Source organism: Choloepus didactylus (assembly GCF_015220235.1).
Source record: "Choloepus didactylus isolate mChoDid1 chromosome 11 unlocalized genomic scaffold, mChoDid1.pri SUPER_11_unloc2, whole genome shotgun sequence".
In the NCBI taxonomy this organism is placed as follows: domain Eukaryota; kingdom Metazoa; phylum Chordata; class Mammalia; order Pilosa; family Megalonychidae; genus Choloepus; species Choloepus didactylus.
Genome location: NW_023637579.1, coordinates 1595676 through 1612283, shown reverse-complemented (window position 1 = coordinate 1612283; position 16608 = coordinate 1595676). Strand labels below are relative to the sequence as shown.

The 16608-nt window shown below is 38.1% G+C and overlaps 1 pseudogene; it reads right to left on the bottom strand.

Annotated features, from left to right (window-relative positions):
- Window positions 1–5440: 5440 nt before the first annotated feature.
- Window positions 5441–14726, bottom strand: LOC119524547 (annotated as a pseudogene).
- Window positions 14727–16608: the final 1882 nt, after the last annotated feature.

Genomic DNA, 16608 nt, shown 5'->3' with positions numbered 1-16608 from the left:
TCACATCTCCATAGAAACAACCTAATCCAAATATCCCACAAGTTTGGATTCAAACATGGCTTTTGGGGGGGATACAATATATCCAAACCAGCACAATGCTATTACATTAATTGGCTTTTTGTGTTGAACCATCCTTGTAAACCTGGAATAAAACACACTTAGTCATTGTCTATAATTCCTTTTTGTGCTGCTGGATTAAATTTGCATGTATTTTGCTGGGAATTTTTGCATCTATATTTATTACAGAAATTTGTAATTTTCCTTGTAGTATCTTTGTCTGGCTTTGGTGTTAGGGTAATATTGACTTCATAAAATGAGTTAGTTATTTTTCCATTCTCTTAAACTTTTTTGAGGAGTTTGAGCAGGCTTGGTACTAATTCTTCCTTGAATGCTTAGTAAATTCAAATGTGAAACCATCTGGTCCTCAGCTTTTCTTTCATGGGAAGTTTTTGGTGACTCATTCAAACTCTTTACTTGTGCTTGGTTTGTTGAGGTCCTCTATTTTCTTGAGTCAGTTTTGTTTGTTCATATCTTTCTAGGAAGTTGACCATTTTGTGTTACTTGTCTATTTTTTTGGCAAAAAAATTGCCCAGAGTATCCTCTAATATCACATTTATTCAGGGTCAGTAGTAACGACACCCTCCAATTACCCCCATTTCTGATTTTATTTACATCCTCTTATTGTCAGTCTTGTTAAGTTTCCATCAATTTTACCGATTTTCTCAAAGCTGCAGCTTCTGATTTTGTTGATTCTATTGTTCTCATTTACATTTATTTCTGTGCTATCTTTTATTTTCTTCTGGTTGCTTTGGGGTTAGTCTTCTGTTCTTTCTCTAGTTCCTCCAGGTGTGCAGTTAAGTCCTCAACTTTTAATCTTTCTTCTTTTTCAATATAGGTTTTTAGGCCAATAACTTTTCCTCTCAGTACTGCCTTCATTGCATCCCATAAGTTTTAAATGTTTTCTCATTTTCATTGGCATCAAGATAATTACTAATTTCTCTTGTAATTTCTTCCTTGACTCACTGATTAAGAGTGTTTTGTATACTCTCCATGTATTTGTGAATTTTCCAGCCCTCCACCCTTATTGGTTTTGAACTTCATTCCCTGGAGAACCAAGACAGTCTTTTGGATAATTCCAATCTTTTAAAATTTCTTAAGACCTGCTTTGTGACCCAACAAGTGGTCTATCATAGAGAATGATCCATGAGCACGTGAGAAAAATGTACATCTTGCTGTTGTGGGTGCAATGTTCTGTAATGTCAGTTATATTTAGTTCAATTCTCTTACTGAAGATGTTTCCTTATTGTCTCAATTTTCTCTCCTTTCGTAAGAGTGGGGTATTGAATTCTATTATTGTTGACATGTCTGTTTCTTCTTTCAGTGTTACCTGTGTATGCCTCATGTAATTTGGAGCACTCTTGATAGGTGCATCAATATTTATGATTCTTTCCTTGATGAATAATGCCTTTTAATACATAGTGTCCTTTTTGCCTCTTAACTGTCACGTAAAGTCTAATTTGTCTGATATTATTGTAGCTACCCCATCTCTTTTATGGTTGCTTTTTGTGTGGAATATCTGTTTCCAATCTTTCACTTTCAACCTATTTTTGTCCTTGGGACTAAAGGGAGTCTCTTGTAGACAGCAAATGGTTGTATCCTGTTTTGTTTTGTTTTGTTTTGTTTTTCTTCATTTTATTGAGATATATTCACATACCACGCAGTCACACAAAACAAATCGTATTTTCGATTGTTTACAGTACCATTACATAGTTGTACATTCATCACCTAAATCAATCCCTGACACCTTCATTAGCACACACACAAAAATAACAAGAATAATAACTAGAGTGAAAAAGAGCAATTGAAGTAAAAAAGAACACTGGGTACCTTTGTCTGTTTGTTTCCTTCCCCTATTTTTCTACTCATCCATCCATAAACTAGACAAAGTGGAGTGTGGTCCTTATGGCTTTCCCAATCCCCTTGTCACCCCTCATAAGCTACATTTTTATACAACTGTCTTCAAGATTAATTGGTTCTGGGTTGTAGTTTGATAGTTTCAGGTATCCACCACCAGCTACCCCAATTCTTTAGAACCTAAAAAGGGTTGTCTAAAGTGTGCGTAAGAGTGCCCACCAGAGTGACCTCTCGGCTCCTTTTGGAATCTCTCTGCCACTGAAGCTTATTTCATTTCCTTTCACATCCCCCTTTTGGTCAAGAAGATGTTCTCCGTCCCACGATGCCAGGTCTACATTCCTCCCCGGGAGTCATATTCCACGTTGCCAGGGAGATTCACTCCCCTGGGTGTCTGATCCCATGTAGGGGGGAGGGCAGTGATTTCACCTTTCAAGTTGGCTTAGCCAGAGAGAGAGGGCCACATCTGAGCAACAAAGAGGCATTCGGGAGGAGGCTCTTAGGCACAACCATAGGGAGGCCTAGCCTCTCCTTTGCAGCAACCGTCTTCCCAAGGGTAAAACCTATGGTAGAGGGTTCAACCCATCAAACCACCAGTCCCCTATGTCTGTGGTCATGTTAGCATCCTTTTTTTTTTTTTTTTAATGCAATCTTTTAAATTGGAATTTAGTCCACTAACATTAAATGCTATTACTATAAATGTAGTACTTTCTTCAACAATTTTCTTCTTTTAGATTGTATATTATGATTTTTTCTCTCTTTACCCTTACTGATAAATCTTCATTTCTACTCTCTTCCAAACCTTTTTCTATTGTTTTTTCCTATCAGCCTGTAGCATTTTGCTTAATATTTCTTGTAGAGATGGTCTCCTTACAGTCCCTCTCAGTTTCCAGTTACTTTTGAGTGTTTCAAACTACCTCTTATTTTTACAGGACAGTTTTGCTAGTTTTAGAATTTGGGGCTCATAATTCTGTCTTCCCTTATCTTAAATATATAATATCACTGCCTTCTCATCCCTGTGGTTTCTGCTGAGAAATCTGCACTTGGTCTTGTCAAGCTTCCCTGATATGTGAGGGATTGCTTTTCTCTTGCTACTTTCAGAATTCCCTCTGTCTTTGGCATTTGAAAATCTGATTAGAGTGTTGAATAAGTCAAGTTGGTTCTATCAGATTTTGGTTATGTTGCACTTCTTGGACCTGTAATTTAATGTTTTTCATAAGAATTGGGAAATTTTTTGGCAATTGTTTCATCAATTATGGTTTCTACCCCCTTTCCCTTTTCTTCTTCTTGGATACCCATAACATGTATGTATGTATATACATAACACGTGTATATGTACACATAATATGTAAATATATAATATGTATATTTGCATGCTTCATGTTATTTTTGTTAAGTTCCTGAAACTCTCATATTTTTCTACATTTTTCTCTATTCTGTGTGTAGGATTTCAGACATCCTTTAATCTTGTTCACTAATCCTTTCTGCAGCCTCTTCAAATCTGTTGTATGTCTTCATTGTGTTTTTTCATCTTTTTTGTGACTTTCATTCCCATGTTATTTCTTTTGAAGCCTCCAAGTTCTTCTTTATGGTCACCCAGTGTCTCCTTTGTATCCTTCATTGCTTTTGCCATATTATCCAACTTGTTGAATTTAGATTTGTTTAAACATCCTTAATTGCTTGTTTCAACATGTGTTTCTCATGTGAAGTTTGCTCCTTTGACTGTGCTGTATCCTTGTGCTTCCTAGTAACACTATTTTTTTGTTTGTTTTTTGTTTTTTGTTTTTTTTGCTGGTGTCTATGCATCTGATTTTATTTGCTTATTCTGGAGGTCATTTCCTCTTTTGCCTTGTATTTTCTTGCTGGTTGGCTTTGTGCTATTTCATGTTTGGTTCAATTTATTCTAGATCTCTAGCATTTTCAACTAATTAGAATTTTTTCAGCTTAAAGTTTTCTAATCCTTGCCCTGCATATATGGAATGTTGTTTGACATTGCCCTATTTTTGTTTGGTTTTTCACCAACAGGAAAATACCTCCTCAGAGACTGTTAACCTGCTGGGTTTTATTTTTTGCCTCTTTTTTATACTCCATTTGTTATCTCTAGCCACTTTTACCTGGAGGGCTGATTCTGGGTGAAGGGTCCCTCCAGAACCTACCTTAATTAGTCCCATACAAGATAGGTTCAGGACTTATGGAGGGGGTGTAGATCAGTATAAATATTCCCTGAGGATGAGACTCAGCAGGGTGCCTGTTCTCCTGTGAAGCCTCCTCATTCTCTGCTTTCCCATCCTGCCCAGATGGTCATGTCAGCCCACTGCTCTCCACAGGACTATACTATTGTGCCTTTAATTCTGAGCAGACCCTAAGCCTGCCAGGGGTGTGGTTGAGACATAAGTTGAGAGGAAGGCAGTCTTAAACTTTCTATTTTGCCAGCTCCTGGGGTCTGAATTCTCTATATAACAGTCATCACCTGTGCCGGGGTGCTCCCACTATTTTCTTCAGTAGTCAGTCTTCATTCTCCTGTTCCTTTTGCTCCTTTTCAGTGGTTCTTTCCTTGGTTGCAGATTATTTCATCACTGTGCTGTTCAGTACTCAGCTGAAGATCCCAGGACAGCCCTGCTTCACATCTTTAGAACTGTATTTCTGTGTACTGTCCTCCCCCTCTCTGGTTCTGACCTCCTCAGATGCCCAACTCTGTCCAGAGACCAATGGGCATTTCCTGGGTTTTCCAATCCTGCACTGCACCCTGAAAACTCTCTTCAGGTGGTAAACTACATGACTATAGTCCTCACCTCATTACTCTCTTCTGTTTCAGAGACCACTCTAGTATACTGACATTTAATATATAAAAACTATTTTCATATATTTTATCTGGATTGTTTCCTCAAAGCATGAGATTAAATCCAGTCTTTTCATCTTGCTCAGAAATGGACACCAATAATTCATGTGATGTAGTAAACACATGCATTTAATAATGCATTTAACCTGGATTTGGAATTTAGGAAAGAATGTATATAAATTATAACTTAGTTCCATCATATATTAAGATACTATTTCCAGCCATCTAAAATACTCCCTAGGGTTTTCCCCTGAATTATTCCATTACCTCCCTCTCATGCATGCTCACTTTCTCCATTTTAGAATCAAGGAAGCTAATTATGATGGGTCTTGTTAGTCCCATCAGTTAAATGGAATGCTAAATTCTTCAAGGATGTAAATATTAAAGAGATAATTCTAAAATGCTTAGTTCCTGGTAAAGAGTAGGGCACTAGTAAACAGAAATATTAGGAGGAAAATTATTCTCAGGTGCAAAAAAATATAAAGAAGGAAATCTCTTTCTTTGGGTTTTGTGGAGTCAGGACTCTAGACAAACTCTTCTGGCTTATGACATTAAAAATAGTGCTACCCAACAAAAGGAAGCCTGCCATATTGTACCATGGCTTTCCCTTTGTTTTCCTCTGGCCCCAATGTTGCAAATTGACCTGTATTCCAGAAGATGAACTCTAAATTTTGAAATAAGTTTCTTGGATTATTTGTACATTATTATTTTTATTACCCAAATACTACCATATTTTACAACTGTACAATTTTGTTACCATTATTAACTCTTTCAAAGTTCACTGACATACTTCAGCATCATAGAATTGAATCTAAAATGTTTGCAGAAGCTCTCTTCACAAGTTCCGGTGGACAGAGTTTGGGCAACATATCTCCACATATCCTGAGGTATGTGCTGGCAGTGTGGCATTCTGTTTAATAGCTTGATCTCTGGAGCAATACTTGGCAAAATTACTAGTCACCTAATAACTGAATATACTACGAAAAAGTTGTTTAACTGCTCTGTTCCTCCATTTAGGGAAAATAAATTAATTAATAGAGATTTTAAAAGTTAAATACTTTAGTGTGTGTGAAGTACTCAGAACTGTAAAAAACATAATGGTGTATCAAATTTGGTTAGTAAGGAAAATGGCATTTTCTCACAAATGGGTATTAGAACACCACCTTCTTCAAAATTAAGGAAGAACTCTAATCACTCTACTTGCATGAGGGTCACGGCTTCCATGGAGAAATAGTCATAGGCAATGCAGCTGGTTGTGAAGGTCTGTGACACAACATAGAAAATATAGCATCAGAGCGCATGTGGGCAGCACGGGAGGCGCCCGCCTCCAGCTCTCCGGCCCCACGACTCGACGAGAGCCCCGCTCCGCCTGGCCACGGGATGCTGCTCTGGCCCCGGCGGCCGCCCCTTCTGGCGCCCCCCGCGCCGCCGTCGGCGGCCAGCCCTAATGAATAAACTCCACAAATGTGATCACAATCAATAAACATTTTTGTTTGAGGTAACCTATATTCATATATATTGGATGGAATTTTGAATGTTAAAAAACAATCACTACCAGATGGTTTAATTGGGGTAGCCTATATATTGAGAGGATGGAAGCTCTCTGGTCTAGGCTGCTTAGTACTGCTATGTCGGATGACTATGGAATGAAGCTTTGAACTTCCTCAAATTCTGTTGCTAGTTTTCAGTTACCCCAAACTCCAGAGAATGCCATGGCTATTTATCTTGTACTTCATAACTGCAAGCTCTTCCTCAGAACTTCCCATTCTCACATTGAGAATATTGAAAATGGATGGTCTGCTGGCTCATGCCTTCCTCTTTGCTCAGAGCACATATAGTCACTGTAGACTCCTTGGTTATGTACGTGCATTTTATGGCACCTGGCCCAACCCCATTGCTATATATGTTACCAGCAGTGTGGGAGTGAGGTCCCTTACCTACTGAACAGAGAAGAGGTATGCATGTAGAGTATCTCCCTGTGGCTTCAGAGGGGACCTGCTGGCCATGGGAAGTGATGTTCACTGGTGAAGCTGATCTTGCTTTGTCTCTTCTCCATGTGATTAAGCAGTGTTCCATCTGCCTGGGTAAGGTGGTGTTTTGTGGGCAAATCCAACATATATATGGAATGGGTTGACAACTCTCAGGTAGGAATCAGAACATACCACAAGTGTCTCTTCCCCAAAAGGTTTAGTGTGAACATGATCACAAACAAAGCACCCCATGGAAAGGTGGAGGCATAAGAATTCTTCAGTTCAGTAATCCTGGTATGGTTTTGGCATCCTGGGAGATGACAGGCTGAGTAACTTGCCTTCCTCCACCTGCATGAGACCAATTGAAATGTAAGAAACCTTCATGTTAACAAATATGAACCAGTTTGATGGCTGAAGATGGATATGTGAGTAGTGGGTCCTAGGAACAGCAAGGAATCTTTACCCTGGCTCCTGGTTGCACACTCCCACACCACCCACCAACCATCATGGTGTATCAAGGAAGTTAAATGTCTTCCAAGGGGAATCTGAAATATTCTTCAAGTGAAACACAGAAGTTAAAAGATATAGAAAAAAGCCAGGTGAGTATCATGTGGCTTGATTAGTGCATGTATTCAGTAGGTGCCACTCTAGACTCAGATGCTTTGAGCTAAATGGCACAGCCTGAGAAATTAATTATTGATCCCCTGCTAAAACACATTTTTGCCCACACTGAACAGCCAACAGGACAAACCCATGCTACGTTTTAGTCTGAGATTCTTGGAGCATGTTAGTATTGTTCCCAACTGGGGGGAACTACTCAACAAAATCCCATAGAAAATTGTTCTTGAGGCCATAACTTCCTTCTACATTAAGGTGATAGACATGGATATATGATTCCACTCCTGGACAGGATGTGGATGCAACAGTATTGCCTCAAAGAGCACTAGCGGTACTCATGAGACAAGGAATTGTTCAGTGGAAGATATCCATGCCCCTTTTCTTTTCCCTGGGGATGACGGTGGGCAAAGCAATGGAAAATATCCAACATCATATCCCACTTTAGCATGGAAGCAGCAGCATAGAGGCAGGCTAGATAGATGGAAATCAGGAAAAAATAAGATACATTGAAGGTCCAGACAGGGAAGACAGAAAAAAACTACAAGGGAAAGACAAAAGAAGGGGTGAGGCCCACTTTCAGGGCATTGTGACTTTGGTTACTAAAAGAGAATAGATGCAGAAATTGATGTGATGCCTCAGGAAGATCACTGCTAATGTCAACACCATAAGGAGAAGGGGGCCCTCTAAAGTGGAGTTTGAAGCCATCATAGGAGCCAATAAAGCACAGCAGAAAAAGGAATGGCAGGACTGGAAAGATTTAGAATACTGATACCTGCTCTTTGAGTGCAGAGTACTGAGTGATGCATATCTTCCCTGTACTCCTATTGGGACAGTGAGGAAGGCAGGTCCAAGGGTAAGCATTCTGAGACCAATAGGGAAGATGGTTCACCTAGACTGTAACCCAATATTATGGTTAAATGCAGCAACTAAATACCACTCCCTACTTTGAATAGCAGCTTTTAGCATGTTACTGGACCTTAGTGGAGACAGCATTTAACCATTTATGTGCCCTCCGTGACTCTAGGGCCAGAACTGCCCAAGTTTCTCACTAATCCTACTAATAAAATAAGACAGGTTCAACAAACCATCCTGATTAAATGGAAATGGTACATCCAAGAGCAAGCCCCAGCAGGAAGTTAGGGAGTGAACTGGCAACATGAACAAAGTTCTACTTTGCTGGGTGAGGCCAAACAGCAAACAGAGGTTGGTCCTGACTCATCCTTGGCTATGTGGGGTAGTTTGGCTGATGATATGGCTCACTTGAGAGATCAAACTGCAAAACTCATAGCTGATGGACTCCATTAGGCCACTGTGGGAATCTGAAGACAGACCACATTTTGATTGAGACTGGATGAGGGTGTCCTGTCCAATGGGTTTTGCTCCATGTGGTGGTGATGACTGTTCAAACTACTCCACCAATATTCTCCTACGTATTTATGGAGTCAGTGACTTTTGCAAACTATCAATATTGTCCAGGGACAGGCAAGTCAATGACTGGATTATAAGAAGCTCCTCAATGTGGGTACAGGTGCTATAGTAAGTTTGTGAGGTGGGAAGATGAATTTGTCATCATTATTGATACCCATTACAAAAGGCTATTTGAAACAAAACACAAATGGACAAAACACAAACCAACCATGTACCCAACAAGTTGCCATGACTGCCTACTAGATCCACCACAGAAGAGGACATAAACCCAATCCAGAAGAATGGGCCAAGTCATGAGAACTCAATCAAGAAGATGTAGACCCCAAAGGCAGAGCAGTCATGTGACAAAGAACTCAGGTGACACATCATGGTTTGTTGGCCGTATCAGATGGGGATATCAGGATTTGCATGTTAAGCATCAACCACATTAAATGGGCTACCCCTATCATGGCTTCTAATGGGGTCTCACCACTTGAGAGATCCAAGATGTGGGACAGAAATTCATGTTCAGTGTATGGATGCTGCCTTGAAGAAACTCATAGGCTATGTGAACTGACATACAAGAATCCAATAAGATGATATCTCATTTACAACTCACATGGCATGATAAAAGCCTATCATGCTCCCTATAACCTTTAAGAAAATGGGGCAATATTACTTTGGATTGGATGACTCAAGTAACAGCTACATAATAGCCATAAGGGAACACTTATTATGCACCCCTGTGTAATTAAAGCTACTGGGACATTGAAAATTGTATTCCAGTACAAGGCAAACATGACAACAGATTACATGGAAACAAGAGCAATGGGATTTTAGAACACAAAGTTCCCAGATGCAGCCAAGCATAACTCCTAATAAAGGGAACTCCTGGTGTACTATTGGGCTATGGTGGGTATAGAGAGGGTTACCAAAATCTCTCAGTCCTCCTGAGGATAGAAATCCCCATTATATCCTGGGTTCTGAGTAATCAGAATGCCTAATGAGGCAGCAAGTATCATCAAGTCATAGGATCGAGTCATCCAATCCAAAGTAATATTGCCCTATTTTCTTGAAAGTTATAGGGAGCATGTTAGGGCTTTAGCATTCCATGGGGGTACCCTCATTGCTGGGCCATGTGAGTTGTAAATCCAGGATTTGCTTGCCTGAGTTCCCAGGAAGTGAAATGCTTGCATACATGGTTGGCAAAGGTGCCCATCAAATATGAGCCTGTTGAAATATGAGAAAAAGGTCATTTCCTGCATGCATTGGAGAGACAATGCCAATTCATGGGTGTCCCCCCAGATGCTCAGTGCTGATTTACTCATGTGTAAGCCAAGCTGAAGTCATCTGGCATCCTTTGGGCAGCAGCCAATTCCCCTTGTATTACTCAGATATACCACCTCTAACACTGAAAAAAGTGGTCAATGGTTGAACAGTGAGTGGTTCTAATACTCTTGGAACACTTGGATCTAAGCACCCTCATGTACTGGTCAATGGCTTAGCAGTCTGGTCTGGTTTGTGAACAAATGACTGGAGAATTATTAAGATTCCTTAGTGTACCAAAGGGACCTCTGACCACAACTGGTTGTGTGGAAAGGCACCATTTATATTATGCATGCTTTAACATGGCAAGAGTCCTATTACAATGGAGGTCATTGGAATAACAGCAAATAAAGGAAACACCAATTGCTTTTTACACCTGAGGCTAGAGATCCTAGTGGGAGGCTGAGGATGATGGAGTTAACCTCAGTGACTTCCATGAAATAGCTGAATTTCCCATGACTGCTTCCACTTCAGGCTGGATACAACGCTAAGACATGCAAATTCTGACACTGAAAGTAAGAGGCCAGTAACATGGATTACCTCTCAATAAATTTCTAGTATATAGAAATTGAGCTTTACTTTTTCTTCAGACCAGGGGAAATTCCTAAAATTGGTAATGGCCTCTAATTTTCTTTTGGCATATCTAATAGTTTTTCTATAAACCCAACATGTCATCAGCAAACAAAAGATTTCTTTTCCCCCCAGGTTTTCTGCTTTTCTTTTTCAACCTTTTTTACACTACACAAAACCACTCTTATGTCTATATATATAGTGGAACTTATGATAGAAGGCAACCTTTTCTTGGTCCCTCTATTTAGGGTAAAGGAATAAGTCTTTCAATATTTCATAAAACATAAGGTATAGTGATGAGAATAGGAATACTTCATGTCTCTGGTTTTAGTAGGAAAGCATTTCCTGTCTTTTAAAATTGAGAAATTAGATGAGAAATTTACATATATGTATGCTTTGGATAATTTTTAAAAAATTAATGCCCAAAAGTGCCAGAACAACCTGCCTTCCTAGGGCTGAAGGGAATAGGTAGCTAAGATTGCCATCTGCTGGGCAAGCCAAAAAGTGTAGCATGGTGACATAAATAATAATAATGATAATAATGTCAAGGAATGGATTTCCACATCAGACCATCATAATGGTATTGCCAAAGAGCCATATAGATTTTGGAATATTTTACCGTTGATTAAGATAATTAGTTCAGTGGGTTCAAACTGATACTCCCTAAATGGTCATTACTGAGGGGAAATGGTAACTATTTGGACCTTTGCTTGACTCACAGAACTCCTTTGTGAAGGATCCTCTAACCAAATGTAAATATTGTGAATTAGATGAAGTACTGCTATATCTAAGATCAGAAACAAAGCAAACATACATATTTCTGCCCTTCAGAAATTTAATCACTGACAAAAAATGTCCATCACTTATCCACTAGAGGCAACCAAAGAAGCATATTCATTCACCCTAGAAAACTCCCAAAACAGAATTCACATTATCCCATCCCCAAAGTATATCATTTTCACCACTGGTCTATACAACTAAGCCATCAAATAGCCAATAATTTGTCCAATCCCCTCAAACAATAATCCTCAAAGAGACACAGTAACACATACCCACAACCTCCCCGACTTAATAAATGATTTACCATCATTTTAAATTGAATACATTCTTTATCATGAAATTTCTGGATCTCCCTTACAGGGTATCATCATGCTAATAAAGATGTTTCCCTATTGTTTTGTTTTGTGATTTTTCCCTCTCAATTCATGTTATTGTGGTTATGCTCAAATTCAGCATTTTTAGCACACCAAGGCTTGTGTTTCAGTGAACAGTACAGAGTAATTACATATCTAGTGATTCATTCCTATGGAGTCCACACTTTAAAGGATGAATTACAAATTAAGGCACTCCCATATTGAGTACATAGAATTCCTCACAAGTAATTACTCTGGCTTCCTTTCAGAGTGATAGATGAGGACTTTCAGCTTCCATTAGCTGTATATTGTGAGTAGTCTAATATGGCATATCATTACACAAACTACTTAGGGCTTTGCTACAAAGAAGACATTTCTATGGGTTCTTTCCTGTACAAGTTTCCCTATATTAACTAAAATGGAACTGATGACTAAGGGTGCTACCATACTGATTGCATAGAATCCTTTCAGTATGTGAATTCTGTGATGTGTTTAAAGGTTAAAACTATGGATGAAATTTTTTCTATAGTCCAGATGTTTAGTGTGAGTTCTCTCATTCCATCTAAGGTGAGAATACTGACCGAAACTGATGACATTCATAGACTTCCTCACAAGTTTGAATAATTTCATGTTGCCTAAGTTTAGAAAAATTAAGGCATTCCCATACAGATGACATTCTTATGGCTTCTGTCCACTGAGCCTTCTCTCACGTTGCCTGAGGGCAGAAGTATGAGCAAAAGCTTTCCTACATAGATGATATTCATGGGTTTTCTCTCCAGTCTAAGTTCTCTCATGTTGTCTGAGGGTAGAACAATGACCGAAGGCCTTCCCATACATGTGGCATTCATAAGGTTTCTCTTCAGCTGTGTGTTCTCTCATGTGTGTAAGATTAGAATATTGACCAAAGATTTTCCCACATAGATGGCATTCATAGGGTTTCTCTCCAGTGTGTGTTCTCTCATGTTTAAGATTAAAATACGAAATTAAGGCTTTATCACATGTATGGCATTCACCAGGATTCTCCATAGTGTTCTCTCATGTTATCTGAAGATAGAAAAATCAATGAAGGCTTTCTCACATGTATAGCATTCATAGGGTTTCACTCCAGTGTGAGATCTCTCATGCTGTTTAAGACTAGAACAAGAACTGAAGGCTTTCCCACACATTACATTCATAGGTTTTCTCTCCAATGTGAGCTCTCATATTGTCTGAGGGCATAGATGCAAATGAAGGCTTTCCCACACATATGGCAATCATAGGGTTTCTCTCCAGTATGTGTTCTCTCATCTGAGGGCATAGATACAAATGAAGGCTTTCCCACAGGTATGACATTCATAGGGTTTCTCTCCAGTGTGAGTTCTCTCATGTCATTTGAGGCCAGAACAATCATTGAAGGCATTCCCACATATATGGCATTTATACAGTTTTTCTCCAGTATGTGTTCTCTCATGTTGCCTAAGATAAGAAAAATGACTGAAGGTTTTTCCACATAGATGACATTCAGGGAATTGCTGTCCAGTGTGTGTTCTCCCATGATATCTAAGATAATAAGATTGGCTAAAGGCTTTCCCACATATATGGCATTTATGAGGTTTCTCTACAGTGTGTTCTCTCATGTCATCTAAGATTAGAATATTGACTGAAAGCTTTTCCAGATATGTTACATTCATCAGGTTTTTCTCCAGTATGTGCTCTCTCATGTTGTCTAAAGTCAGTAAATCCAATGAATGCTTTCCCACATAGAAAGCATTTGTATGGTTTATCTCCAGTCTGAGTTCTATTGTAGTTTTTGGCCAGTGTTTTTAATAAAGGCTTTAGCATTTCAATGGCACTCATAAAATTTACTTCTAGTGTGAATCAGCTTATGTTTATTAAAAGATGACTGGTCACTGAGGACTTTTCCAAGTGGTATGCTTAAAGATGGTTTCTTTCTCATGGGAATTAATGCATGCTGAGTCACTGTGGATCTGAGGATGGAATCTTCTTGCAAATAATTACATTTAAAGAAATTCTTCTGAGCATGAGAAATCTTCTGTGGGGAATTAGATGAGATCAGGTCAAGCATTTGTCCACATACATACTTCCTTTCCCTACCTATAAATTGACTAATCCTTCAGCAAAAGTCTCCAATTAAAATCTTTCCCATTTTAGGTTGATATACGCATTACTCACTTTCTGCATGGACACATTCTCTAATACACCATGACAACTACAGAGCTATCAAACTTTATACATCATGATGTTTCAAAGTTTATATATGTAAATCATGTTTATGCAATCATCTTTTATAACAACTCAGAGTTTTGTGTTGTTTAATATTTCCCTAAATTCAAACTATCAGATTTTTGCTGGCTTAGCTTTCTTTCTTTTTTATTTTATAAACAGTGATACGGATAGCCCTTTTTAAAACCTTATTGATTTTAAATACATAGAATTATATGAAGATCCAAAGTGCATAATCATTGCCCATGGAACCATCTTAAAGCTATGCATCCATCACCAAATTTTTTTTTCAATTTTTAGAACATTACTCCAGAAAAGAAATAAAGACAAAAAAGAAAACCTGAATCCACCCACATCCATGAATCCACACCCTCCATTATTGACTCATAGTATTAGTATGGTACATTACTGTTGATGATAGAATGTTAAAATACTATTAAGTGTAGTACATAGTTTTAAATAGGGGTAATTTTCTCATTAGACTCCTCTATTGTAAACTTCTACTTATAGTGTCATACATTTTTTCTCATTCAAGAAAGAGATTACTAATATTTGTACAATTAATCACAGACATATAGGAAAACATGACAGCCAGCTTAGTATGCTGAATGAAAGCCTTCCCTCTAATATCAGGAATGAGACAAGATACCCATCACCACTGCTATTCAACATTGTGCAAGAATGCTACCCAGAGCAATCTGGCAAGACAAAGAAACAAAAGGCATCCAAATTGGAAAGAAAGATATGAAACTGTCATTATTTGCAAATGATATCTTATATTTGGAAAATCCAGAGAAATCAATGACACAGCTATTTGAGCTAATAAACAAATTTAGCAAAGGAATGGGATACATGTTCATAGATAGGAAGGCTAAATATCATTAAGATGTAAATATACCCAAACTCATCTACAGATTCAATCCAATTCCAATCAAAATTCCAACAATCTACTTTGCAGTCTTGGAGAAGCCAGTTATCACATTTATTTGGAAGAAAAAGAAGCTTCAAATCACTAAAAAAAATTCTAAAAAACTAAAAGTGGGAGGACTTACATTTCATGACTTTCAAGCTTCTAATAAAGCCACAGTACTCAAAATAGCATGGTACTGGCACAAGCTAGACATATTGATCAATTGAACTGAATTCAGAATTTGGAAATAGAGCCCCAGATCTATGGTCCAGTGATCTTTGATAAGGCCCCCAAAACCACTGAACTGGCATATAACATTCTCTTCAACAAATGGAGCTGGGAAAACTGGATATCCATATTCAAAGGAATGAACGAGGACCCCTACCTCACACCCTACAAAAAATTAACTCAAAGTGGATCACAGACATCAATATAAGAAACAGTACCATAAAACCCCTAGAAAATGATGTAGGGAAATATATTCAAGACCTTGTATTAGGAAGTCACTTCTTAGACCTTGCACCCAAAGCACAAGCAATGAAATGAAAAACATAAATGGGAACTCAAACTTAAAACCTTCTGGACCTCAATGTAATTTGTCAAAAAGGTGAAAAGGCAGCCAATTCAATGGGAAAAAGTATTTGGAAACCATGTAATTGATAAAAGACTGATATCTTGCATAGATAAATCCTACAACTCAATGACAATAGTACAGACAGCCCAATTATAAAATGGGCAAAAGATATGACAAGACATTTTTCTGAAGAGGAAATACAAATGGCTAAAAAGACATATGAAAAAATGTTTATCTTCACTAGCTACTAGGGAAATGCAAATTAAGACCATAATGAGACATCATCTCATACCAATTAGAATGGCTGCCATTGAATAGGAAACTACAAATCCTGGAGAGAATGTGGAGAAATTAGAACTCTTATTAATTGCTGGTGGGACTGTATATAATTGCACAGCAACTCTGGAGGACAGTCTTATCGTTCCTTAGAAAATTAGATATCAAGTTACCCTTCAATCCAACAATTTCATTTCTCGGTATATACTCAGAAGATCTGAAAGCAGTGACATGGTCAGATATTTGCACACTGATGTTCATGGCAGCATTGCTCAGAATTGGAAAGAGATGGGAACAATCCAAATGTTCATCAACACATGAGTAAACAAAATTTGGTATATACACATGATGGAATACTATGTAGCAGTAAGAATAAGTTTGTGAAACATGACAACATGGATGAATCTTGAAGACACAATGCTATGTGAAAGAAGCCAGACACAGAAAGAGATATTGTATGTTACCACTAATGTGAACTTGGTGAAAAATGTGAAATGTTTTATATTGTAGAATATAGGGGACTTAGAGATAGCCAGCAACTAGTGAAGGGGGAACAGTAATCTAATAAGAACAGATAAGTTATGGAGGGTAGTCTTAACGTTATGGGAATGCTCATGAATGTGTATGGTTTCTTAATTTTCTTGGGGTATGGTAGGTATATGTTTGAAGCAATGTAGTTATTTCAGGTTACTTGCTTTTCTTATTCCTTTGTTTTGCTTTTTATGATATGTTAATTTTCTTGGAGTGTGGTAGGAATATGTTGGAAGCAATGTAGTTATTTCAGGTTATGTTTTTCTTAATCCTTTGTGGTTTTTTTTGTTTTGAAAAGTTTTATAAAAATGTTTTTGATA